The sequence below is a fragment of the Phoca vitulina genome, unplaced genomic scaffold (assembly GCF_004348235.1).
Source record: "Phoca vitulina isolate PV1807 unplaced genomic scaffold, GSC_HSeal_1.0 scaffold33, whole genome shotgun sequence".
Classification (NCBI taxonomy): Eukaryota; Metazoa; Chordata; class Mammalia; order Carnivora; family Phocidae; genus Phoca; species Phoca vitulina.
In genome coordinates, this window is record NW_022589736.1 from 12,397,264 (window position 1) to 12,424,801 (window position 27,538).

Here is a 27,538-nt window from a genome sequence, read left to right on the forward strand (position 1 = left end):
AAGCAATGAATGGAACTACCTACTGCCCAGGCACTGCGGACCCCATGCCATGTGGATTTACTCCACTGAGAACCTTGAGCACAGCTCTCAGCTCTGATCCTTTCTGCAGCCGCATCCCGCAGCCAACCTGGAGACGAGAGCACCCTCCTCAGTCTCCCTATTTATTTCCGTATCGTAGCCCATTGGAGTACCTTACTGCCATCATTATCAGCAGACATCTGCCCTTTTCTACTCGACTATAAAGTCCTTGGACGTAGGGATCACCTCTTCTGCATCTTAGCACATCTCCTTAATCAGCTCAATGTCTGGCCTATCCTACCTGCTCCTCTATACATAGTTATCAAATGAATGAACTAGCTTCCTAGTTTTCTGAAACTGGGCCGGGAGGTTTGAAGTGAGTAAAAAAAAAAAAAAAAAATACATTTTCCCCAGAGCCAAAGCTAAAGCATAATTGCAACAATGAATACATAACACAGGGTTGAACCAGACCAGTCTACAGCTTTTCCAGTCTACTCTATGGGATGATATATAGCGTTCTGGAGGTAATGGTCTGTGGCTTAAATGGGCCAGGTGTGTATTTTGATTTCCTCTTATTACCTGTTGAAAAATATTTTACAGTTTTATAATTTTGTTTCTTAATATCCAAGATGATTGACCATACTACCCAGCAGCTGGAAGGAAGACATTCTTAAATGTCATGATTATTTATCCCAAAATATTAGAACAATCATATTTGAAATTTGGTCTTCTCAAAAATATTACTGTAACTGCCCCCATTTGATTCAATGATTGAAATAAGGCAGTGGGGTGGGATGAGCAAGCTCTTTCCCATTTCTCTCCTCCAACCTGCCCTGAGAGCCACAGAATTGAAATGTTATATGTACCTTACCTTTTCTTATGATATATTATAACTTCTCAAGGTTTGAGATTTCAATCCTGGATTTTCAGCAGCTAGGCTATAACTGATTTCCCAACTATTTCTCTTTGAAAGAGGTACTATGTCTAAAGAAACCATTACCTCCTGATATTTTCACTCTGGTAAAACCACGGCTCTTCATAGACACACACTTACACACTCTTCATAGCCAAGAATGGTGAGGCTTTCATTTTTCTAAATGACCTAATAAATAAAACGTAACTACCTTTTCTGAATATACTTGCCTTCATGATCTTAGAATAAAAAAGCAGGTCTTTTCTATTGGGGAGGTTGGGAATTATAAGTACACGGTAGGATGTGTCTTCTCTTTTATATTTACTCAGGTCACTATTACCAACTATTTTCTCTAAAAAAAAAAAAAAAAGAGCTAGACCATCCCCAAGATTTTATTTTTTGTGTGTGTTTTACATATAGGTACATCCTATATAGAGGAATGTAGCACCAAAAGCCACACAACTTATCTTAGGTGACAGTCTGAATTCACAGACACAAACTCTGTGTAATAATAGGCTTGCAGAGCAGATTCTAAGCATCTAAAGATGCAATGATTAACACTTCTAGAAGAAGTAAACAGATTCCCATAACCCCAGATTTCTCCAGAGCTCCCCAAAACACTGGGTCCTGACTGCAAGCTTTCCAGCAGTATGAAAAGACCCAGTGTACAGTGTAGATAAACTGAGTGTACCCACCTGCTTTCAGGAATGCCTGAGAGTTTACATTCAGATTCCCCCGGACTGTGGCAGTCCATCTGTTCACTTCTGCCACCTCCACATCAATCTCTGCGGGGGAATGATTTAAGTGGCCAATTAGATCGATTCCTTAGACAGCTCAACAAAGATATCCACCCCGCCATAATCTGCTCATTCTGTATGGATAGATGTGGGCTTAGCTCCAAGAACTCCAATTGCATTGCAATCTGCCGAAAACTTTCAGACTATTCAATGCTCTGCAGATACTGTTGCTGAATCCAAGGAATGATAAAGAACAATGCAAAGTACAGCCTTGTCCCTTAATGGTGTTTTATTAAATCCTCAATTTGAGGCAATAAAAGAAAATTGAAAACAAAAATAAAACAAAGCAAAACAAAAACCCCCTTTTGAAAGCATTGTGAGCTTTCAGTCAAAGCAATCACTTGTATAGAAATAGACAAAGAGCAAGACATCTTAGCAAGAGAAGCAAAATTCTTTTCATCAAGCACATCCAAACTTCGCTATCCATCTCACTGTGAAAGTATTAAGTCTACTCATTTTACTCACTCTTGCTTAAAAAATAATTACCACAATTTTTCATGAAGTTGAAGAGAGGCATACTTAGAAATTCCAATCCTAAATAGATTCCTAAAGGTACACAAAAAGGTCCATGTAAAACTATACATATGGCCTTATTTGAGGGAAAAAAAAGAAAGAAAGGAAACAATCTAAGTATCTAATAACAGGAAAATGAATATTTTTAACGAAATGGAATACTATACAGCATTCAAAAATGAAATAGCACCACAAGATACCACTTTACATTCTCTAAGATGGCTATAATCAAAAAGACAGAAAATTATAAATGTTGGCAAGGTTATGGAGAAATTGAAACCCTCATACATTGCTGATAGGAATGTAAAATAGTACAGCCACTTTGGAAAGCAGTTTGGGAATTCCTCAAAATGTTTCACATGGGGTTTCCATAGGACCCAGCAATTCCGCTCTTAGTCATCTACCCAAGAGATATGAAACTTATGTTCACACAAAGACTTATACATGAATGTTTATAGCAGCATTATTCATAAGAGCCAAAAAGTGGATACCATCCAACTGATGAATGGGTAAGTGAGATGTGGTATATCCATGCAATGGAATATTATTCAGCCATAAAAAGGAATAAAGTAATGATGCATGCTACAGCATGGATGAAGCTTGAAAGCATTATGTTAAGTGAAAGAAGCCAGACACAAAGGTTCAAAAAACATATAAATCCATATATTAGAAATGTCCAGAACACATAAATCTATATAGGCAAGACATAGGTCAGGGCTTGTATATAGCTTGGTGGTGAGGAAGAGTGACTACTAAGGGGTGCAGGGGGCTTTGGGGGGAGGTATGAAAATGTTCTAAAATCAGATTGTGGTGATGGCTGCATACTCTGTGAATATACTACCAAAAAAATTCAATTGTATGCTTTCAGTAGGTGAATTGTATGGCATGTTAATTATATCTCAATAAAGCTGTTTTTTTAAAAAGTTACAAGGAAAAAGTGAAATAGAAGCAAAGTTATCAACATGATTATTTCCCACAACACAATGTTAAGTGAGAAAAACAAAAGGATGCATGTGATATAATTCTAATTATATAAAGTTTAAATATTTTGCCAAATAATACTATATTTATATTAAGGATATATGTATACAGGTAATTAAGGAGAAATAAGAGGATGGGAAGGGAAAACATGCTCTGGAAGATTTGTATAAGGTTTCCAACTCTACTTATAATATTTTATTTCTTAAGTTTGGTTGAGGATACAAGATACTCATTATAAGATCCTTTATGTCTTTTTAATTTTTTGAGCAATTTTGAAACAAAAATAATAATAATTACCAACAAGCTCATTCATCCAGAAGGATCAGCTGAATTTTATCAGAGTGTGCTTTGACCTATTAGTAACTTTCTGCTCCCATTAATTAGGCTTACACTGAGTTGTAAGATCAAAGAGAAGTTAAATCCCCTGTGAGTTTTTGTTGCAACCTTAACATCTCACTATAAAACTTGAAGGAAATTAGCAATATATTCCCACACTTGCCCCATAAAAACATTAAGTCTTTAAGTTATCATCACTATTCCCCTGTTGAGAATGGTTACTTAATTCCTATCTGGTGATGTCCTTCTAAAATCTAAATATTGAGTCTTTAAAAAAAAAAAAAAAAGCCAATACATGGTCAGCTGTGGGCCACTAGGACCATCATGGTCTTTTTTGCTCATTTACTTTTCCCAGTCTTCTGCTGCTTGGGGTCTTAAGAGTGCTGATGTATATGTGGCATCATAGATTGTCAAATAACCACTTGATCATTTCTCTTTTGATCATATCTCCACTTTTTGATATTATCTTAAATTTCAAGCCTGGAATCCAAAATAATATTGACAATTTTATAAGTGCTATCAACCATTAAGCTATTTGATGAGAATGCTTTGTCTTTATTAATAAAATCAATATAAATCTATACATGCTGGACCTAGGACCAGATCTCCTATAGACTAAGCAACTTCATTTATCCATTTAACAGGATGCCAAAATCTTGCCCTGTTTGCCAATTTTAATAAATGTTTTTTGTTGTCAAAGTATTTCAGGCCTATTTTTCTGCATTTTTTTTCAATTTTTCTGTGGTAGAGAAAGACTTAAATTCACAAATTTGACCTTATAAAATACATCCTATATTGTTACAATTTCTGAATATATGAGTATATTCTCTATAAATTCATTTTGGTTCTTTTCCAAGTCAAGTATTTAACATGTTAACTGGCTTAATAGAATTTGCTCCTCATAGAATCTAGATGGTCATTAGCCAGAACTTGTCATGTTCTAGGACTTTGTACTTCTTGCCTTGATAACTCAGAGAAAATGCCAGGTCTTTTTTTGAGAATTGTAGAATCTTCAAGCGAGAGGAGGGAGCATTTTCTGTGGTTTGAGAAGCATCTGTAGCATCTTATCTACAGTTGATGCTGAGCTCATAAATCAATGTGTATTACTGTTTGAGGTGCTTAAAGTAATGAATGTTCACCAGAAGAATGCTTAAAATTTATGTTTGACTTCTGATTATTAGAAAAAGCAAGCATAAGCTACCTTGTCTCTTATAAAAATGCTGTTCAAATTATTTTATTGAATATAAAATGACCTCAAGAGCTTGATAATAAGGGTTTTGTTCTTTAAGATTTTCTTGACCCATCTAATCCCTCAATTCATATAGAAAACAGGTGCGTATCAAGGAGATCATGCCCTGTATACAAATAACTTGCCAGTGTTTTCATAATGAGGGGATTTCCTTGCTATCAGGTTAGTTGGTGAATTGTTTGCTCTTTAATAAGATATTTATGTTTCCAAGTCTAAAATACCCTCAGCATTGCAATATTTAAAGGAACTTCAAAGTCAGTAATTACAAATAAGTCCCATGAAAGTTATTTTCCTTTCGTGACTACCCATTGCCAAAACTCTGAAGACAAGAAATCCATGCTTCTCCCTCCCATTCTCCTTTTCTTCTTCATATCCTTCTCTTTAAATCTCCCCGCTCATTATGGTGATTAAGCATGGAATTCATCTTGGGCACGATTAAGAAATTGGGGAACTTTCTAGTTCATACCTCGCCTGGCCCATTGCAGTGACTTCCAAGGTATGGCCTTACGTCCAGTTCCCAGACCCTTGCAAGCCATCCTGTACCCTAAGCCACATTGGATCCCTGAAGCACAGAGCTGAGCTTGTCAGTTGTGGGGCTTCTTATGCCCTCAGCTCCAGCTCCCTCTCAATGACCTTTCCCTGGCCCCAATCAGCCTCTCATCCAGTAAGTCCCACCAATGTCGCCTCTCAGCTTCTCAGATTCTCCAAAAAGGTCTCAGGACAACTCACGTATATTCTGTGATAGGATGAATGTCACCCCCTCCACAAAGATGTCCACATCCAATCCCAAGAACCTGGAGTAGATGTGATGACAAAGCAGAGAGAAAGTAGGAGATCTGGTAGGGAAAGCAGAGATGAGAGATAGGAAGAGACTTGAGGATGCTGTCCCCCTGTGAAGATGGAGGAAGGGGTTATGGGCCAAGGAAAGCTGGGGGCCTCTAGAAGCTGGAAAAGACAAAGAAAGGAATTTGATTGTTGGCCCCCAAGTCTAAGTTCTTCAGTGACCTTTGCTTCTATCAGACTGGGTTGCTAATCCAATAAGGCAAAGCGTTAATAGATGATCATGACTTAATCATCTTTTCCAGATAATAATAATAATAATAATAATAATAATAATAATAACAACTAGGTATGATGTTGTAGCAACACTGCAAGTGTTATTATCCCAAATTAGAAATAATGAGGTAGAGGCTCAAGAAGGATAAGCCAGTTGCCAAAGTGATAGAGTGTTTTGGAGCAAACCTCTTAAGTAGGTTTGCCTATATCCAGAGTTGTCCTACATTAGCAGGACCACACTGTCTCTTGTGGTTTACTAAAGCCTTGGGTGTCTTATTTCACATATCACCTCCTTTCAGAAGCTCATTCTAGTGCCCCCAGATGGGTCTCTCCATCCCTGTCCCTTCGACATCTGCTGTGCCCCAGACATTACTTAGTTCCACTCTGGTCCATCTAGGATTCTGTGACTACAATAGCTACAATCAACTCCTTCAGCACATTTTTAAGGCTGAGAAAATGATGTATTTTTCTTCATATTCCTAGCATCTGATTCAGTACCTGAAATGCTACAAGTAAACTACAAATGTTTGATAGGAGGAAATGAGTGAATGATGACACTTTTTATATTTTTGCAAATAAAGTGTCATCAAGAAGAATGACCTGTGTTACATTCATTTTTTTTAACGCAATCAAGAGAATCAGCACTATTTCTCTCCTTCTCTCTCTGCCTCTTCTCTTTCTTTCTCCCTTTTAATCCAAAGGAAACCTGAAGTAAATTGAACCCAAATGGAACAGTGTGTAGAACAGATGCATGGGGGGGCTACGGAACCAATCACTTTGGTGATTCACTCTGAGCTACCTTCACCACAGTCCCTGTTCAACACAAGTTTATGATCAAAATAAACAAAACTCAGAAAAAGATGCATCTCTCACATCTGCTTTTTTTTAATTGAGGCATAATTTACACACAGTGAAATGCTCAGATCTTCAGTGTGTTCTTCAATCAGTTTTGATGAATGCAAATCAAGGAAAAAACATTTCTATCACCTCAGAAATTTCTTCCTGCCCCTTTCTAGTCACTTCCACATTCTTCTCCAAAGTAATCACTGATCTGATTTCTGTCACTCTGGATTAGTTTTGTCTGCTATAGCCTTTCATTTAGATGGAATCACATAGTGGTATACTTTCTTGCGTCTGGTTTCTTTCATTCTGCCTAGTATTTTTGAGATTCACCTCTGTTATTGTCTGCACCAGTAGTTTTTGTTGTTAAGTTGGGTTCCATTTTAGGAACACATCGCAGTTTACATTTCCATTCTTCTATTGATGGACATCTGGGTTTCCAGGTTTTGGTTTTTGTGAATAAATCTGCTATGAATGTTCTCGTTGAAGGGTTTTTGTGGACATATGTTTTCATTTCTCTGGGATAAATATCTAGGAGTGGAATTACTGGCTCACATTATAAACATATATCTGCATTTTACCAGATGGATTATATGCACATAAATTTTAGAATATACAAGAAATAAATTATTATAATTGCCCTCTGTATGTTCGTGTGTTGCAATAGTAGACTTGGTTACCATGTGTCTTGGGTCATGTTCCCTTGCAGTAGAGGCTGAGACAGGGATTCTGTGGAGGTGATATATTGAGATGGTGCCTCTAGGAGGAACCTGTTGGGGAGCGAGGGAAGCAGGATAAGACAGGGAAGAAGCTAAGCACAGAAGTGGTTTCACCTGAAGCCCAGCTTCGCCCTTATCTCACCGAAAGTTCTAGAGCATCTCGCCTTCAGGTAGGAGAGCTGGACACTTCACAGTCGTTTGCTGGAGACAGCCGCCGTCCAGGGCAGTGGAGTTCACATGTAGGGAGGAAACTCCTGGGCATCTCTTTGCGTCAGTGGCTCTTGTGGGGACCAAGGGTAATTCATTAGAGAAGAAAGCAACTGTGAGCCATGAAGAGCCAACACACAGCGGCTGGGGGAGGGGAGCATTGAACTGGTCAACGACATCTGGGCAGGGCTCAAACAGCATCCATTCTACCAGGTCAGTCTCTAGAATGCATAAATTATTTCCACACCACAATGTACCTGCACTGGCTCAGGATAGGACAATCCATACAAAGAAAGGCACTCAGAAACTACTCTGAAAAGCTCACCTCTGTGGCCCAGAACCAATGACCCTAGATGACAGTTATCTGCCCAGGTTTAGCGTATGCCCGAAAACTTGCATGACTTCCCAATAAGGAAAAAGCCAACAGTAGCTGTCAACCTTGAACTTCTGCTTAGCGACCTTGCACTTCAGGGACGATGTGGCTGCTTTCTGACAATCTTTCCGCCCTGACGTAGCTCCTAGTGGTGCCTGTTTACCCCTGTATCCTGGAGGTTCGGTCGCCACTTCATAGCAAAGATCTGTAGACCTAGCAGGCTTGGCAGCCATATGAGGAAGGGCATGGCTTGTGAAATACACGTGCCTAAGAAGTCTCATTTTTTTTGTTTTTTGCATTTTTTTATTTTATTATGTTGTGTTAATCACCATACATTACATCATTAGTTTTTGATGTAGTGTTCCATGATTCATTGTTTGCGTATAACACCCAGTGCTCCATTCAATACGTGCCTTCCTTAATACGCATCACCGGGCTCACCCATCCTCCCACCCCCCTCCCCTCTAGAACCCTCAGTTTGTTTCTCAAGAGAAGTCTCATATTTTACACTAAAAACCCACCCCTCCTCCAGAGACCTGGTTTTGGAGCAAGTGGAATCTTGCTTTGAGGGATATTCTCATTCTAAATCGACAGAGTAGGTATAAAAATGAAAAAGAAAAGGTCACAAAACAGCAAAAAATGAATATTACCTTTTTTTTCCAGCTGAACAAGCAATGGTGGAGGGATGGATAGGCAGAGGGGCCTTAGGAGGCCCCGGATGATCGTGTGGCCCAGTGGCTGTGCTTTGTGACACGTTCATTACAGTGCACATCACCACTGGCTGAAAGAGAGGAGTGTCACTACACCACCATAATGCATCCATGGCAACTCAATGTCAAGATGTCTTTCCATCACCTTTGTAGCAGTTTGTGCAAAGGAAGCCCCATTCTGACTCCGCAGTCTCAACGCCACTCTTCTGGAGGGTCTTGTTCTCAGCAATAAAAGGAGCTATTGTTCCACTTCTTAGAAATAAGACAGTGGTAGGAATGAGAGCTGTTATTGCAAACTCATCATAGTTTATTATTTCCCTCGAAGAAAGGAAGTCCTCAGGCAGGCTCCGCTGAAATATTACAGGGGCTAAGAGGTGAAGTTGGAAAACCTTTCATTTTAAGCTTGCAGCTGCTGTGTACACTCAAAATACTGCGAGGAAGGACTTGCCCAAGAACCACAACCATGAAATTGAGCCACGTTTATTAATCTTTGGTTATTTCTCTGTGGCAGTTCAATAGCAAGCAGCCACACGTTAATATTTCGGGCCGTTCGAGTGGGGTAGTCTTAGAAGTTGCAACTCATCCCCAGATTCCCCAAAAGAATAAAAATGCAAGAAAAGGGTAGGGCATTTACACACTGATGAAGAGGAAGTGATCTTTCAATTTGAAATTTTGGTCATTCTCAAAGTCCTATGACATTAATTTCGGCTACAAAAGCTGTCCCATTTGCTAACTGTGGCCCCAAGAACATCTATGTCAGCAGCTGAACCAAGGGAGAAAAGAGCAAGAAATACCTAAAGTTCATTATTTTTCACATAATTCCCGGTTGTCAAAAAAGAGAGTAAGAGAGTCCGTGGATAGAGGAAATTACATGGTAAGGTGATAAGCGAAGCCTCAGTTGGCGGACCCATTGAAAAATATCTTGAGGCTGAGTTTATGTTTGAAATGACTTAGTACTGATAACAGAGACACATGTCCATGGCCCTGGATATCTCTCCTTTCCCTCAGAGATGAATCACAGCATGTAGCCGAAATATTGTTATATTTCTTACTCGATAGTAGCGACATGTTATAGAATTAGAGCACAAATAGATTGTTCAGCATGTCATCTTTAGTTTTCTACCAGTAGTTAACCTACTAGAGTAAAAGAAATCCATTTTGTTGTAAGTGACATTGTGAAAGAGATACTGACTTTGAAAACTTACCTTCTGGAGCTTATCTCAAAGAACTTTGAACTCTCCAAGCAAATTAGGTTAAGGATAAAAACCACTGAAGATAGATGCATATTAACATCCTTAACGTCAAAAAATTATGAATCCATTCAAAATCTGGATAAAAGATAGGGAGACCAAGGCAGGAAAACACAGTTTTGGTAGTCCTCACAGATTGCAAGCTGAAGATAAATTATGAACAATTAAAAAGGGTGGACATAGTGATTGCATGATGAGAACAGCTACAGTTCTCGCTTCAGAATAATAAGATGAGGCAGGAAGTGAAACCACCACTCAATTCAGATATATACATTGTAGCACTTTTTATTACAACTGATTTGGGGCTCAAGTTTTTACCATGAATATGGAAATACACACAATATCATATTAAGCAGGCTCTGTGATGAAAGATTAATGAAAATAGGACTGTTTTAACTGGGAGAAATGAAGCAAAAACACTACCCTCATAGGAACCCGTGGGTATTTGAATCAGTATCACAAAGAAGACGCAAAGTGGATTTTATCTATTTGTGCAAAGAACAGGCAAAAGAGAAAGTGGGGAAGTTGAGTTGGGCTAGAAATTGTTGCACATACTTTTTAACTTTAGCCCTGGGATGGCCCATCAAGGAGAAGTTTAGGCTCCTAGAAATCTTTAAAAATAGCCTGAAAAAAAAACAGAACAGAAAAGCATCTAAACCATCTGCCTTCATTTCTACGAACCGTACAATAAACTGAAAAGAGTTTTTATGTCTGCCTTCACGGTAGTAGCCCCAGGTGTGTGAATCCATCTTCATAGGCATATCTTGGGCTTGCATTCTTTGCCTCACAAGGTCGGATAGGAGTAGTTTCAAAAAAAATTATTGAAATAGTTAAGACATTTTTGCAATTGCAGAGGGAGATTCGCATTAACTGTGCAAACTAAAATCATCATCATTCCAACAAATCAAATATAACCAAGGAAAATAACAATACCAACAAATGAAGCCAGTGTGAAGCCACTCAGCACCGTGGTACTGGATTAATCATGTTGCTCTTTGAGAATTTAAAGCTTTTAATCATGTAGTGCTGTAAGTCTTTGGTTAAAATTCATGGGCACTTTATGGGTTTATTTTGGCCCCCAGGGCCCCTGTATTGTTCACTAAGTACAATGAAAACCTGTTAAGAATAAAGAAGAAAAATTAATGTCAAACTGAATAAAAGAGCTGAAAAGGTCAAAACCTGTTCCTAGGGCCAAGGACTATGCCTGCTCGTGGAAAAGACCACGGAAATCAAAATTAAAGACAGAGCTTATGCCCATAAATTTGTGGAACTAGCAAAATTGTCTGCAAATCGGCTTTCCAATGACTGTACATTACAGACACATAATATGCACAGGAATATATTATGGATATACATAAACATATGGATATGTAATAAATTTCTCTTCTTTCTTGGAATCCAAATACCTTGAATTATCTCTTTAATTATCTGTCCACAAGAAGATAAGAGCAGGCTCCCTCAGAAGACCCATGTCTCACCTGGATGTGTAAATCTACCAACAAGCATTAAAATTCTGGTATCTAGCAGACACTCATTTTGTAGTTGAAAATAAATTTAATACCGATATAACAAAGAAAATATCATTTTATTATTTCATTTCCATTTCAGTGCAACACCAATTCGTCTTCCAAGAAGAGTAACGCTCTATTTTCACAAATCACGCATCAATAAACTCTAGGATTTAGGATTGCTAAGGGAGGTAGGGTTGGATGTATCAATATCTTGCAAACTATTCCTAAATGTTAAGGTGCACAGACAGCTCATTTTGGTAGAAAAAGTTTGTCAAATTCTAAGGAAAGAGAAAAAAAAAAGTGCCACATAAACTATTTGTGCAAGTTTATCCCATGCAATCACCAGCAACTCATGGTCCAGGAATGAAGCTAAGGTCCTTGAAACCTATTGTAGGGTTCCACACCACGCCTCCACCTGTGCCAGGCCCAGGTGATTGGGAGGGCTGGGGGCGTTCTCAGCATGCTTTATCCTTCTCCCTGCTCATGAAGGGGAGAAGCTCCCTCCCCTGGTCCTGTTGCCTTCCTGGGTAGGCTCGAGGGCATCTAGCTTTCCTCTCTTGCAAGCTCATTTCCCAAGGTTTCCAAATCCACTGGTCAACCTGGCAGTGCAAATCCATTCTTCTTATTGAGGGCTTGCAAAGCTTTACCCTCTCCCTATTCTGGGAGAAAAGTCCCAGCCAGGCACTAGTGACTGAGTAGATTTGTAGATTCTCACTGGTCAAATCAGTTCCGGGTGGAAAGGCCCATATGGGCTCAGTGTCGCCCCAGAGGACGTGAGTCAGGGGAAGGAAGTTCACCGGCCAGCACCCTGCACAGCCCCGGGCAGCCACACGTTGGTGGTAGCCTTGCCTCTAACCTGCGTGTCACCTCCAGCCATCCCCATCATGTCTCCCCTTGAGCGAAGTCCAAGAAACCAAGCAAAGGTCTCAAGTGACAATGGGAGTAGCAGAGGGTGAGGGACTTGTCTCAGAAACAGACAATGTGGGCACCTATGAGGCTCAGTCAGTTAAGCGTTTGCCTTTGACTCAGGTCTTGATCTCCAGTTTCTGGGATCAAGCCTCACATTGGGCTGCCTGCTCAGCAAGGAGTCTGCTTCTCTCTCTCTCTCTCTCTCTCTCTCTCTCTCTGTGCCCCTCCCCACTGCTTGTTCTCTCTCTGTCTCAAATAAAGAAAGAAAATCTTTAAAAAAAAGAAGAAGAAACAAAAGAAACAGACAAGGTTCCTACCTGAAGGGGAAGGTTGTGTGCCAGCAAGAAAGAGGCTAGTTCACCTTGGAGCCTATTCTGAGGATTGTTTTTGCACGTGCGTTTTCCCACACGCACCTCAGCCTACATTTAGTAAGCCAAAGGCCCCCCGAAGTACATCAGATGGGAACCTGACGGAGTAGCAGTGACTAGAAAGGAAAATGAATATGCATTCTGGGCAATCCAAAGGGTCCCTGATTCATTTGAAAATGTTTTAAGACAGGTCGAACGGCACCGCGCTGTTTGAATAAATGAATCAATCCACTGGCATTATGACGATGGCTGTTAGTTATTATTGCTCAAACAGGTAACTTAAAAAGAATTACAGGATAGAATCAAGATGAGTGTCTGGGGCCAGCTTTCTATTTTAGGGACTGCCTCTATCAGTGGATGTTGTGAAAATCGAACAAGCATTTGTTTTAGAAAAAATAATACATACAGAATGCATTCCTGCGTTTAGCTTCTTCCAAATAAATGAAAGCGTAGGTATCTGTAGCTTTGGGCGAGTGTTCACAGGTGTTGGCACATTGAAACGGAGATGTTTTTCAGTGGGAGAGGCCCCCGGAGTGGTTGCCACGCTGGTCACAACTAAATCAGTGTCGCAATATTTCCTATAACTTAAAAAGCATTATTGAAGTTTTTGAATATGTTCCCTAAATTTCAAGGAGTCTTTTTATTTTTATCTGCAGGAGCAATATTCTACTTATTGATGGATCTTTTAAACACTCTGCAGTGTGTGGGCTTATGCAAATTTGATTTTTCAAAGGGGCCTCTGTGAGTGCACATGCATTCGTCCCAATCCACTGGAACACCTGGGATAAGTGCATAAGGTGGAATCGGAAAGCTCAGATTGAAATAAAATTGAGACTTTCAGCTCTCCAGGGGCATATCCCATACCATTTTACCATTTTCCAGTCAGGAGTTTGCAGGGTATCTCATTTTAGCTTTTTACCCTGAAACCTAAACCCATGATTCTCTGCACACCCTTACATTAGTCCTTTTGACTACATTGACTGCTCAAATTATGTGCCCTGAAGAGGCACAAATTCTCCAAAGCAGCTGAACCAGTCCTTTAGTTTTTCCTACTGTTCAAAGGGATGAAATGGACAATCCAGGAAAAACGCCAGCCTAGAGGGGGAGACTCAGATATCCAGAACTTAGAATGAGCATTTCTTCAGTTCTGTGAATCACTTCCACCATTTACATCTTTAACAGATTTTTTGTTTTTTTTAATGTTTTTTTTAATTGAAGTATAGTTGACACACAATGTTATGTAGTGATTAGATAAGTATGTTTTATGCTATGCTCCCCACAAGTATGGCCACCATCTGTCACCATACAACGCCATTATAATACCATCAACTGTATCGACTAGGATTTTTTATTTTATTTTGTTTTGTTTTATAGCATTAAGACTTTATTTTTAAAAATTTTTTTAAAGATTTATTTGAGAGAGAGAGAGAGAGCGTGTGGTGGGGAGGGGCAGAGAGAGAGTGAGAGAGAGAATCTCAAGCAGATTCCCCACTGAGTGTGGAGCCTGAAACGAGGCTCGATCTCATAACCCTGAGATCACGACCAAAGCTGAAATCAAGAGTTGGACACTTAACTGACTGAGCCACCCTGGCGCCCCAAGACTTCATTTTAAGGGCATTTTCGGTTGTGTTGAAGAAATTTTTTTTGGAAGAATTTGAAATAAGGAAGTGACCATCATATTCTAGAAGATCACTGTTAGCTCGTGGTACAGAAAAGTGTAGATTTTATTGCAGTGTGGTTGACGTACAATAAACTGCACATACTTAAAACGTACAATGTAGTCATCGGTGAGATCATCACTGCAGTTAGGACAGCACCCCAGATTCTCCTCAGGTCTCTTTTCAATCCTTCCCTCCCACCCATCCCTGCATTGCTCAACCCCATCCTCCAATTTGGGACCTTCATCTGTTAAGAAAGCCAAGAAAGTTGTCCCTCCAGAATGCCCCACCTTCCAGATTTAGACTGGTTGCTTCCTATTGGTGCCATTTAGCTTATTCCCCTATCTGTTATGTTTTCTATAAAGTGGAAGGTGCAGTTTAGAGGCTGATAAATTTGTGTTAAGCATTTTGGGCCAAAAACAACATATGTTTTAAGTGTTGCATTATATCAGAGGCACTTAATATCTGCTTGACCCAACTATGTTTATTTTACTTTCTCTGAAACTAACTTTTATTTGTTGTCCTTTTATGATTCTTTGTTTGGCTTTTAATGATTTCTTTTTTTCCTAAAAATTACACATAAGAAAATCTAGAAACTTGAACAAGAATATTACTTGGGTTATAGTTCACGGAGTTTTGACATTGTCTCTATTACAAAATATTTGTATACCCACCCTATTCACTCCTCACTGTGAGGAGAGGCAGCTTAATGGTGGTTTTTAGTGGCAGTAGATGTGGGTTTAAATTGTGGCCCTCTCAACGAAAGCAGCGTGGTCTCAGACAATATGCTTTTTTCTTCTCTCAGCTTACTTTCCTCACCTGCAAAATTAGAGATTAAAATGTCAGCCCCAATTCCCTGAAAGATTGGTTATATAGATCAAAAGAGATAACATATGGGTTGTTTTGAAAAGAGTAAGCTCTTAATCAAATAAAAGTTTTTATTATGCTGATGTTCCTTTGAGATCAGGTATTGCATGGGTGGAGAAATGGAGACCCAGAGAAGACAAGTGAGTTTACAGAGCTAGGGAACAGAACAACATCTCATTGGCTCCCACAAGACTACAGCGTGGAAAGCTAAATGCCATGATTTTATTTCCAAACTATTCATGGCATATTCTTTCTAAAGGGGTTGTGCAAATTTTGATCCTAATCTGAAATTAGCGTTGCCTTGCAAGGGGCCTGGACTCGAACACATGGAAGGATAACAGGTCTGTCATCTACTATCACTCCCAAAATGCAGTCTGCAGACCACTCAGATTGGAGTCCGCATTTCCACAACTCAGCCCATGCTTAACTGCCTTTGCTAATACTACCCCTTTTATACATGTTCATTTATCCTCACAAGATAGACTTTCCTTTCCCTCTGAACCCTAGGCACTTGAACTTTTCTTCAAGATCTTACACATGTTTCATAATATTATTGCTACTTATTTGAGATTTCATTCTCTTGCAGGCAAGGATTGAGTCTCATACATGCTTTAAACATAGCACATACTCCACATACAATTGTTGAATTAGATTAAGTGGACTTTCAGTCCCAGTTTGAGTTTCCAGTGAGAGTAATAATACCCTTACTGATTGGCCAGCCCAGCTGTGACCATTAGACAAAACAGGTCACTTACTAAGCAACAAAATTCTGATTAAAACTTGACAAAATTTAAAATGGGTTGTTTATAGTTTAGCTCTTACACTTTTAATAATTGTGAATGCCAAATTTAAATTTGGGGAATTAAACTGAAACTGTCTTTATAATTAGTCATTATTCTGAGGGCTGGATGAACTAAATACTTAACCTTTAATTGTCTCCCTTTATTAACAATATAAAATCTTTTAATATAGTCCAAAAAAAAAAAAAAAAAACAAAGCAGACCAGTTGAGGCCAGCTGCTCATGGTTTTATTTGATAGCTGTAAGGTAATGATGACCATTAGCAATGTACAGTCTGGGGAAAGAAATCTGCCAAGATTCTTCTCTGGGGACATTAGAGTATACATTTACATGATGTTAATAAGATGCTTTCAGAGGGTCACATCCTTCACATCCTCAAAATTATATAGAAGCCAAGTAAGCACCATTTATATAATGGCCAGATGAATCTTATGGCTTGTGGACAGGACCATCGGATGCAACCTTTTCTACTGGGTCATAGAATGTGAGGCCACTAAAAGGTCCTGGCCTTAAGCACATGAATTGCATGGTGACAGTAGGAACCAGCTGGCCCTTTTCAAAGCTTAGAAGCAGTTCTGACATTTTAGGGTTAGTGTTTTTCTAAGTTTCTTTGAGACCATCAATAGGAGAATAACTTGGGTAGTTCTTGAAAATGCATATCCCTGGGGCCCCAATACAAAATACTGAATCCGTATCTCTGGAATGTGGCCTGGGAATCAGCATTTCTACCAAAGTTCCATGAACTTGTGACTGTCACACACAATAACCTGTGAGAACCTCCCTTAGCGTGTCCGAGCTCCATCTTTAAGAGCATGCGGTGGTGCTACCCAGTGGTTTGCTCTCCACCACCACGTTCTTTCCTTGGAAGCAGCCTTGTGTTGAGTGCTTTAAATGGCCCAAATCTGGCTGACTCCGGCTTTGGGGGAATCCTAACTGCTATCTGCTAAACAATGAAACAAGTTGCCATAGGGTCAATTTGATTGAGTTGTTCAGTTGGCCAGAACAAGCCACTAATCAATGAGAGTGGCCTGATTATTTGGGGCCATGTGAACAATGGAATCAGATGAAGCCCAGATAATGCAATTACCAGGAATTGGCTTCTGACCGTGGATCTGGGTGACTTCAAAAAGACAGTTACTTTATAAGATGACCCAGTATGTTTCTGTCTTCAGTCTATATGTGTCCCTCTGTCTGAGCAGACCACTGATAAAGGTCTGTAGCAAAACTCTACTTTGGCATACTTTGACTATTCAATGCAACTAGTTACCATCAGTTGTTACAATCTTTTGCCTTTGTTACCCATAATTTTATTATTTTATAAGAGATATTCATGCACCCAACATCTAGCAAAAATATTTCCAAACTATTGATTTTTAGGTTCTTTTTAAAGGTCAGTACATTATATCTGATACCTTAAGAAGTTAAATGAATACTTAAAATTACTTTACCTGGTACCATATTAAAACATCTCTATTATGGGGCTCTCAGATTTGTCAGACACAAAGCACTTGGCAACTGCTAAAGAAGTTCAGTGATCTGTCTGTATAGAATCATGTGCTTTTTTCAAGCCACTCTTCCCTGCATGGAAGATGGTGGTGGTCTCTCTATATGACAGTATTGCCTGTGCTGTGTAGACATGGCAATGGTTGCAAAGAGTCTAGAAACTGGAAACAGATGGATCTCTGTGGACACAGAGGACCTAGTGTTGATGGGTTTAAATCCTCCTTGTGGTCAATCAGTTTAAAATTATTTACCCAGGCACACAATATTTCCAGAAATGGGGTAGGTGCTGAAAAGGGGAGAGAAATCTCAGTTCTTATTCATGGAGGAAGTTATAGTTCGTTGTTATGATCATATGTGACTCTCCTGTGTAGCTAAGATGTTGGTCATTTCATCTAACCTGTACAGAGGTCATTCATTCTGCTACAACTAAGTCAAAACAAGAGAACTCACACATTCCTTTCCAAGATACACATGTAACTGGGACAGAATTTCCAAGACTACAAATAGCAAATAAAACAAACTAAAACCAATGTTCTAGCACATGACCATGGGAATTGTGATTTTGATCCTTGAACAACAAAGTGACTTTTTTAATGAAAAATAGGTAATAGTCCTTGAGTAATAAACTGAGGACAGAATGGCAACATTTTTTGAAGCTGAATGTTTTCAGTCATACACTGGACCTCGTGTGTGTGTATGCCTATGTGGGTTTATAGTAACATGCTCTATGGGGAGTTTTTACCTCTTTTAACCAAAATATTGAGATATCATAAATACAGAAGAGCGTATAAAATGTATATGTAAAGCTTAAGGAATAATTTTATGTTAGTATCTATTTAACCACCATCAGCTCCTTGGATGCTAGCATCCTAGAAACCACATGTCATGCCCACTATACAACTCCAATAACCATAATGTGATTTTTTGGTGATATGTATGTATGTGTATAGACAAATTTTAAAAGTGTATATATGCTACAGTTTTCAGGGGTCCCCAAGACCACCCTCACTTCTGACAACAGCTGTAAGCTAGCAGGTCCCCCAAACCAACCTCGGGTTCCATAATTTGCTGGAACAATACACAGAACTCACTAATGTTGCTATACTCAAGGGTTATGGTTTATTACAGTGAAAGGACAGAAAAACAGCCAAGGACAGCAGCACATGGAGCAGGGTCCAGGAAGGCTCCATGTGCACAGCTTTTAGTGGTCTCCTCCCAGGGAAGTTGTGTTGAGCAGGGTTTACTTCTCCCAGAGATGACATGTAACAATATGTACATAGTCTTGCCAACCATAGAAGCCCATCCAAGCCTTGGCATCCAAATTTTTTGGGACTTAGTCACATAAACATGTTGATCATCTGCTGGGCTGACCTTTGTCTTCAGCTTCTCTAGAAGTTGAGGTGATAGTCCATGATCCAAGGCCCCCCTAGGTGCCATAAATCATGTAAATCATATTGGCCTCCAGATAAACAATGACACTATCATCAGGCAACATATTCCAAAAGCTTATAAATTATCTCCCAAGAGGAAAGGGCAAAGGCCAGACCTCTCTTGGAGCAAGATTAATCCTTTTTTACACATATATGAAATATATATTATGTATGTGTGTGTGTATATATATATATATATATATCTTTTCATTAAAAATATAGTTTGTTTCTGTTTCTGAACATCATACAAATGCTTCATATAAATCATTATATATATACTTATATATTGTTTTGTTTCTTTGTGTTCTATTTATTCCATACTGTGTTACTATTCTAGATATTTTTATCAAATATAAAGGAGAGTCTTGAAGTCCTGTTATAAGATGAAAAGTAGATTTGATAAGTAACTACAGTGCAGCAATGAAGCCAGCCTAGAACTTCCTACACAAATGGTTAAGGACTCCATTTTTCCATGAGTCTGCCCCTCATGGTCGGTGATGAGTCACCTAAATGACCCCAGAATGAAACACAGTCATTTTTATTTTAATAAAAGCTATCACTCACCTATCTATATTGATTAACCTTAATTATTAGGGTTAACAAAGATGAAATCAATCACAGCATAAGCCAGGGGTCAATACATTTTTTTAAAAAAGACCAGGTAGTAAATATTTTAAAATTTGTAGACCATATCCTCTCTGTTCCAGCTACTCATCTCTGCCTTTGTAGAATGAAGGCAGTCATAGACAACATGTAAACAAATGTGTGTGGCCATATTCCAATAAAACTTTATTAATGGAAACTGAAATTTGAATTTTGTATAATTTTCACATGCCATGAGATATTATTTTTCTTTTGATTTCTTCAACCATTTAATAAGGTAAAAACCATCTGTAGCTCATGAGTCCTATAAAAACAGGTAGCAGGCTGGATTTGGCCGACGGGCTATAGTTTGCCAATTCCTGGCCTAGGACAATGGATTCAGGGTTTCTAGAATTGGGTTCAGGTTTTCCATTTATAATAGAATACTCCTCATTTCTCACTAATTCATCAATTTTACATCACTGACAATCACAAAAACAAAACGTAACTCATCTAAAACATTTTAGAACCCAATTTGTATTGCTTGGTTAAAAAATAACAATGTTACACATAGTAAATGGATTTTAGTAAGCATTGGACCAGAACAACTAGCTAATGTTCTAGATTTTACAACATAGGAAAACAGACCAAGCAGATTCCCACAATAATCTCTGATAGAATTTCAGTGGCAGAAAGACATTAACTTTCTTCCTGCCCCCCAATTCAACTGATATGGATCAAATAAAAGGTAAACATCAGACATCAAAATCCCCAAGGTAATATAGACAAACTCTAGTAAAAATCTGATCAACACAGGGGTGGCAGAAATTAGAAATCAATAAATACAGCACGATCATTTTACTCTGAAAATTGAAGAGGTCTTCCACAACTAAATTTCACTTGTGCCTTCACTTTAAGTCAGTGAGCACAATGAGCAATTTGCAATGGCAAATAACCCAAAATTCATCTTGCTTGCTTAATTCTTATACATTGCTTTTATCGCAACTTTTTTAACAAAAAAAATGAGCATTTTTTTTAAAAGATATGTTAGCATAGAATACCTTTCTCAAATTCAAGAACTGAACTTAATTGCTTCTATTTTTTTTCATCATTAGGTCTACAGAACTAAGGAAAGGAGTGATCCAGCCAAGCAGGTAAGAGCCTCCCTCTTCTGTAGGTTTAAGATGGACTGCCTGAAGACACCTGCTAAAGGTAGTGGTGGTGGTTTAATCACATGGATTTGATTATCTGATTTTTGCTTCTCATGCTTTCTAATATATGAACGGTTCTGTTGTTTCTCTTTGGATTTTTCTCTTCTGGGTTTTGTTTACTATTGAGTCTGATCCTTTGTCTCTTTGGATCCCATTTATATCAAAGCCTACCTGTTGTTGGATATCGGCGTTCCTGTATGACTAACTGATTCCACATTCCTATACTACTATTGGTTTATTTTGTTGCAAGTTGTTTTGTTTTCTTAAAATATTGGCTTCTTTTAAGAAATACTTTGAATAAGGTTATTGGAAGGATGTTCAGAAAATTAGGCCTATGGGTATAGTTTTTAGGTTGTAAGCAGTCTATACACCAACTCCATCACTCCTGAATTGACAAAATGGCACATTATGCCTGATGACTGTCAACATCACAATCACCTGTTCATACCACTTAGCAAGGCTAGGTAGAAAGAGGCCGTACTTATTTTTTCTTTTCTGTGATTTCAAGTTCTAAATAATAATATCCAAATTTGAAAGAATAATTAATTTCCCTTAAATAACTTAACACAGCAGTGCTTTCCTGACTGTGGTATTTCCGTATCCAGACCTGGTGAAGATTTATGCACCGCCCATTTCTCAAGACAGCCCAGAAGATACAGAGAAACTAATCAACCATTTTAAAGTCATGCTCACAGAAAAGCTATTCAGAATCCTTTCCCTTTTTCTCTTAGGTTTTTAAATATCATTTCAATTGACTACTGAGGACCACAGACTCAGAAACATTGTACTGATAAATGATTTCCATTAATAGCAATTTTATTCATTAGAGCTTTTTAATTTGTTTTGGTTTTGTTGATTTTATGCTTGTGTTTTTTATTTTTTCAATACATTCCATTTTTCTGTTTCTTTTCAATGTTTTAATCCAATTACCAGCCCCATAAACAAACATTTGCCACGTCTACAGTAGATGCACTGAACTGTGAATGGAAGTGATTTCTGATTACAGACAGGCTAATTTTCAAGGGACAAGAAGAACAAAATGCAGTGAACTGAATAAAAGAATAATGGAAAATACCTTGTTAGGTGACATATGGCACAGATTTAGAGCGCAGATGGAAAAGGAAAAAGTTACTTAATCCTAAAATACATATACATTGCCTGGGTTGTAGTTGTGATCTGGATCATATATGATATCTTGGTTATGAGAGGAAAGATATCTTACACATTTTATTGTCAGCAGCAGTCATTAATATTAGGATTAGTCTCACTAATTGAGAGGGTGACAAAAAAAATTTAGAGCCTGTCAAACCCTAGAGTTTTTTAAGAGAGCTAAAGGCAAAGGCCATTAGGCAAGAGTGTCTCCAGGATCTCTGAATTTTCAGTTTCTTATCCTTCTCCCTCCTTGGTCTCCTTTCTCCACCCCTTTATAGAATTTCTGCCTTCATGGCCTCCTACTCTTACAAAAAAGAAAACTTTCCTGCACCTAGAGGAATGATTAATAACATCTTGGGGACTTATCTATGTTACAGTTTTCACATATTGCCTGGCATTCATGCCTTGGGATGAAGGGAGAAAGCACTGATAATAGAGAATTGGGATTGTTTTAATATGAGCCAACAGATGGGTGAACATTCTAGGGAGTAAAAGGACTGTCACAGGTCCCCTAACATCATGGGGCTCTCGGTACAAAGCGGCTTACTCCTCCATGAATGTGAGGGTTGACCATGATTATTTATTGGATTTGGAGTCAAAACAAAGTGAGTTTGGAATGGATGTGGCTGTTTCTTCCATTCTTACCAGGAATATGAATGATGTGGGGGAGGGGTATGGGAAGCTCTTTCTATTGACAGAGAGTTCAGTAAAATAAAAATCACAAATAATGATGCCTTGTCAAATTAGGCCACCTTCCATCACAAGAATAGAATTGTCCTGCTCTGAAGCTCCTAAATCAGAGAAACAAGGTGCATAGGCTTCAGAGTCTTTCAAGAAAACTAGCAAGCACCTAATATTCATAGCACTGGAAGCTACTTCACTGAGCTCTTAACCACTGTGAATTAAGATTCTTACCCAGTGATGAATTCTCTTTGGTCACAGCAAAGCTAACAAAGACAGAAGGCTAAACACAAATGACCACCAGAGACCAAAATATCAATTTCTTAGCAGAAAAGAAGAGCTTGAAAGGATTTTCAGAACAAGTTAAATGTAGTAGTAGAAAGTGGGTAAACTCTTACTTTGCTTGGTGCATAGCATGGATTTGATGAGCCTCGGGGAATGGGATATCCAGAGGTAGATAGATCAGCTCAAACTTTGGCCCTGCACTCCTCTTCTCAGAGGCCAAAAAAACTGGATTAAACACCTGTCTTCTGATGGTTTTATGCAGTAGAGTTTGATTCTACTTAGTAATGCAGCTTAACACATTTCTTTCCGTTCTTTAGGCAAACATTAAATCATAAAACCTTTCACAGTATTTAAAAGACATTTAGCTGCCAATTGATGAATAAAATGGGTGATTTAGACACTAGAATCCAAAGCTTGATGTCACTTTTATCATCTCATTTCATTATATACTATAAAATACAGAGCTTTAACTTATAATGACAATGACAATCACACACAATATATTCTGTAGATTCACTGCCAACTCTAGCAGAATGTATTTTAGACAGACTGTATAATCCATATACAACTAACACACAGGGCTTTTGACTTTGGTTTTGGTGGTTTTATATGCTGTCTCAGGGGCCAAGACCTTAAAAACTTAGTTGATGTTCATTTGAATCCTGACTTGATCTGAGGCTGACTTTATAGCCCAGGATGCCTACTGATGAAACAGAAGACTGTTCCAGATATAGTTGTGAAACAGTCTATTTCCTAATAGACCACGGACATTTGCACAAATGAGGTAAAGAGAATAAACACAAGTGAGCCTTCAGTAAACAGAAACTGACATACAGAAGGTGAATGATCTAGTGTGGTTTTCTACATTGATCGAACTCATTGAATAATTGCTTAGCAGTCCTCTCCCTCACTGAAGAGCTGGAGGAAAGAGGCCGGTTCAGAATGGTAGTGGCGTGGCAGGGACTGGGTTGCCTTCTGTGGTCTTTTGCACCCACAAAAGACCCATAGCTACATTTTCAGGACCCTGCTGAATGATGTGACAGGGAATTTCATCTACAATCCCTCTATCAACATGGGGACAATATTGTGAGAGGTTGGACTTGCTTCCTTGTTGGCAAATAGTATTAGGTTCATTCAATTTGTTGATAAAATGGGGGGAGTGTTTCACTTTGCATTGCCCTATGCTATTTGCAGGTCAGCTGGGAAAGAGTTTGGAGTTATCCCCATGGAAGTCTAAATCAAGTATCTTTACCAGAAAAATTAGTTGCTAAAAAACTTAACTTTCTGTGTGTGTGTGTGTGTGTGTACGCTCATGCACACATATAACAACCTCTTGTTAACTCATCCCTTTCCAATCAAGCAGGGCAAATCCCACATCACAATGTCAGGGCTGGTCCATCCGCCAATGATCGGCCCCATGATGTGGCTTTCTCATCTTGTATTTGGGACTCTGAGTCTGCCCCGATATCACATTCTCAACTAAAGCTTGAATCATGGCCGTCCTACCTAAATTCCTGACCTCTGGTAATTGTATACTCCTTAACCCTTGTTTCAGGATCCTGTAGCATTCATTTCTCATCTATTTTGGTTCTGCTTTCATCGGCCTGATTTATGCCTGAGGACCACTGTTCTTTTCCTGTGCTCAGGCCCATGAAAACACCCTATGCTTAAACCCTGGGGCTCCTTTTCCACTTCAGCATTTCACAAAAGGGTGTCTCATAGAATCACTATGGATATCAGCATCTGAGTCTGAGCTGTTTTTTAATGGATGCCCATAGTCTATGCCCAAAAGGACTGCCAAAGAAATACTAAAGGTTAACTTTCCTCCACCTGAGATTTACTGCTGAAATTAGCAGAGCTCATTTGAGAGATAAATTTGCTCTTTAAAAATTTATTTCCTCTGTATTCATTTTCTCTTCCTATAAATGGGAACCTGGGATCTCATAAAACTAAATTAAAATTATCAAATACTATTGAACCAACCTAATGAAAATTTTAACCAAAAGTCATTGTAAATCAGGTATGTGCTATACTGAGAACACAAGCCTTTGTAAAGTAGATATTGTTCTTATGTAAACTCATGAATGGAGACTTTCTTGAATAAATTACTTCTTAATAATATCAGAAAGTCATTGGCTAGGTAAATATCCCCCTGGGGCATTCACTGAGATTCTGGAATTTAAACGTTCGATAGAACTTCATATTTGTCACCTTTACTAACGAGTTTTTCTTTATGAAATCATTATTAGCATAAAAAGGTTAAATTTTGTGTCTTATTTCTAGAATTAATACCATTTAAAAGACCTCAAGGGATTGAACTTTGTCTTGCTGGCATGCAACATCTACATAATTTCTCTTACCCCCACATCTTTACTCTCCAATCCACTGGTAATTCACTCCCTGAAGCAGGGGGGAAACAAGTTATCAGAACAGCCAGCATGTCTGGGAATTTCTGCCAAAAGGAGAAATGGGCCTTCTCAAAGGACCAGATAGCAGAATCATTGCTTCCATTCTAACTTGTGATGCCGGCATCTAAAACTTCTACAGTTGTTCTTTCTAAGCCACATATTCCCGGCAAGGGCCCCTGTGGCTGCCACATTTCTAACACTCGTGAACACATTTGTCAAGATGCCCTGAGTTGTGAGAATTTGCTTTGTTATGGTCACTCTAGAGTTTTTTATTGGGGGGTATTTTACCTGCATTTCTTTCATTTCCACATGGCAGCAGATGCATTAATTGTTCTACTATCAAAATAAGAACAGTGGTCCTGTAACTTCAGCATGGGATTATCAGGTGACCCTATGCTGCAGAAGCCTGTGAGGTAGGAGATAAAATGCTTCTTTATGAACAGATCTGAACTGCTTTTCCACATAGGGAACACTGAAGCAATGCCATGAAATTTCAAAGATGCCATCTCAATGGCCAGACTCAGAAAGAAAAGAGGCCAATAGATCATCCCCGTTCTCCTATGCTGCCCAGATCCTGCCCAGACTCTTCCTATTTGTGGCTAACTATATTTCCAAATTTACTGGTGACTTTATACCACAATGGACTAAACCAACAGGATACTTGCTGCTTGTCCAGAACAGAGAAAGTCCAGGGTGCATTGCTCCCCAACAACTGAGTATTCATGGCACCTCTACAAGATTTGTAGCATCTAGCTTCCCTAGCATTTGAATCAACACCTTAAGACTAATCCAAGATGATAGAATTGGTTGTAAGAAAATGAATGGTATCCTTTTGGAGTGCCATAATCTTTTATCACTTTTGCTCTATATTGGGTCAAAAAAAGTATAAAATCATAACATGAAAAATTGCAACTAGAGTTTGAATATACTTCATATTACTATGAAATGTTTTTGGACACAGAGGCTAAAGATATTAACAAAAGTTGCTCAAGGATGGTTTTATGCCAATGAATTTGCTCCTAAGCAAACACCCAAGAAAGCCATAGACATCACCATGGCACAAGACAGATTTGCCAAAGACCCTGGATTAACAAATAACTGAGTGTTTTCCCAACATCTGCAAAGAAACCCCTATATTCAGCCAAGGATTTTAAACAGAAGTGAAAGCAGTTCCACATGATGCTACAGACTCATTGAAATACATATATTCTAACAAAATTATCTCTATATACATACACATAACATTTTTCTACTGAATTTAAAATCCAATCCAATCAAATATGATTGAAATCAAATATGAAATCCCACAGAAAATATTTCCCAGGTTGATAATAATCCAAGCACCAGACAGAGTCCCATGGCAGGAGTCAGAGGATATAGGATTGACAATGAAGTCTAAATAGTGACTAGCTCTGTGGAGCAGGAAGTGTAATAGGCACTCACAGTTGCTAGGGCCTGTGGTCTCTGGTCACTACTATAGTTTCTCTTTGTATCATTCCTCCAAATTCCAAATTCTCTCCTCTTCTTCATTACCCTCTGAGACTATAGGGATTTCCTCCATGACAGAAGATACTCTGACCTCACCCTTGAAATTTCCAGAACCATGTAACTTGGTAACTTGACTTGACTGGCTCATTACGATGTCTGAGTTGCAGGTGTCACCTCCAGGGTATGAAGTACTCCAGTCTGAAATTCCCTTACGTCTGAGGCTTGAGTTATACATGACAAGTATGTTTCCTGTCTTTCAATTCTGTATTATTAAAAGTATCTATGTGTCTTATTTAACAAGAGTTATCCATATCTATGCTAAAGCAGTACACTATGTATGATATACTGATTCGCCAAAATAAAAGTAGAAAACTGAGTCAAGAATGCCCAACTGCCCCCATCAAGTGTCCCATCAGTAGGTACTGGTTGGTGATAGTTCAGGTAAAGACAGGACACCTGGAGGTATAAATCTCAGCTCAACCTCTCACAAGCGGTATGTCCTTAAGAAAACTTTTTGTTGTTGTTGTCTCAGTTTCTTTTTCAGAAAAAAATGGAGGATTACAATATTTCCTATCTCACAATGTGGTTTTATGGATTGGATAATGAAATATATTTAAGATGCTTGGTATCATGATTAGGACATATTATTATGACAACCTGCCTTAGAACAAGGCAGAAGAAGTAGCAGGCCACCAGGAGCAAGCATCCAATCTGGATGTTGGA

The 27,538-nt window shown here is 38.7% G+C and overlaps 1 protein-coding gene across 1 annotated transcript in view; it reads left to right on the forward strand.

The window, feature by feature from the left end:
• CELF2 (CUGBP Elav-like family member 2) overlaps positions 1 to 27,538 on the forward strand; it is an 803,688-nt gene that overhangs the window by 172,315 nt on the left and 603,835 nt on the right. The window contains exon 3 of the mRNA XM_032426083.1: positions 20,706 to 20,744. The gene's annotated coding sequence lies outside the window, so the exon portion shown is untranslated. The remainder of the gene's footprint in view (positions 1 to 20,705; positions 20,745 to 27,538) is intronic.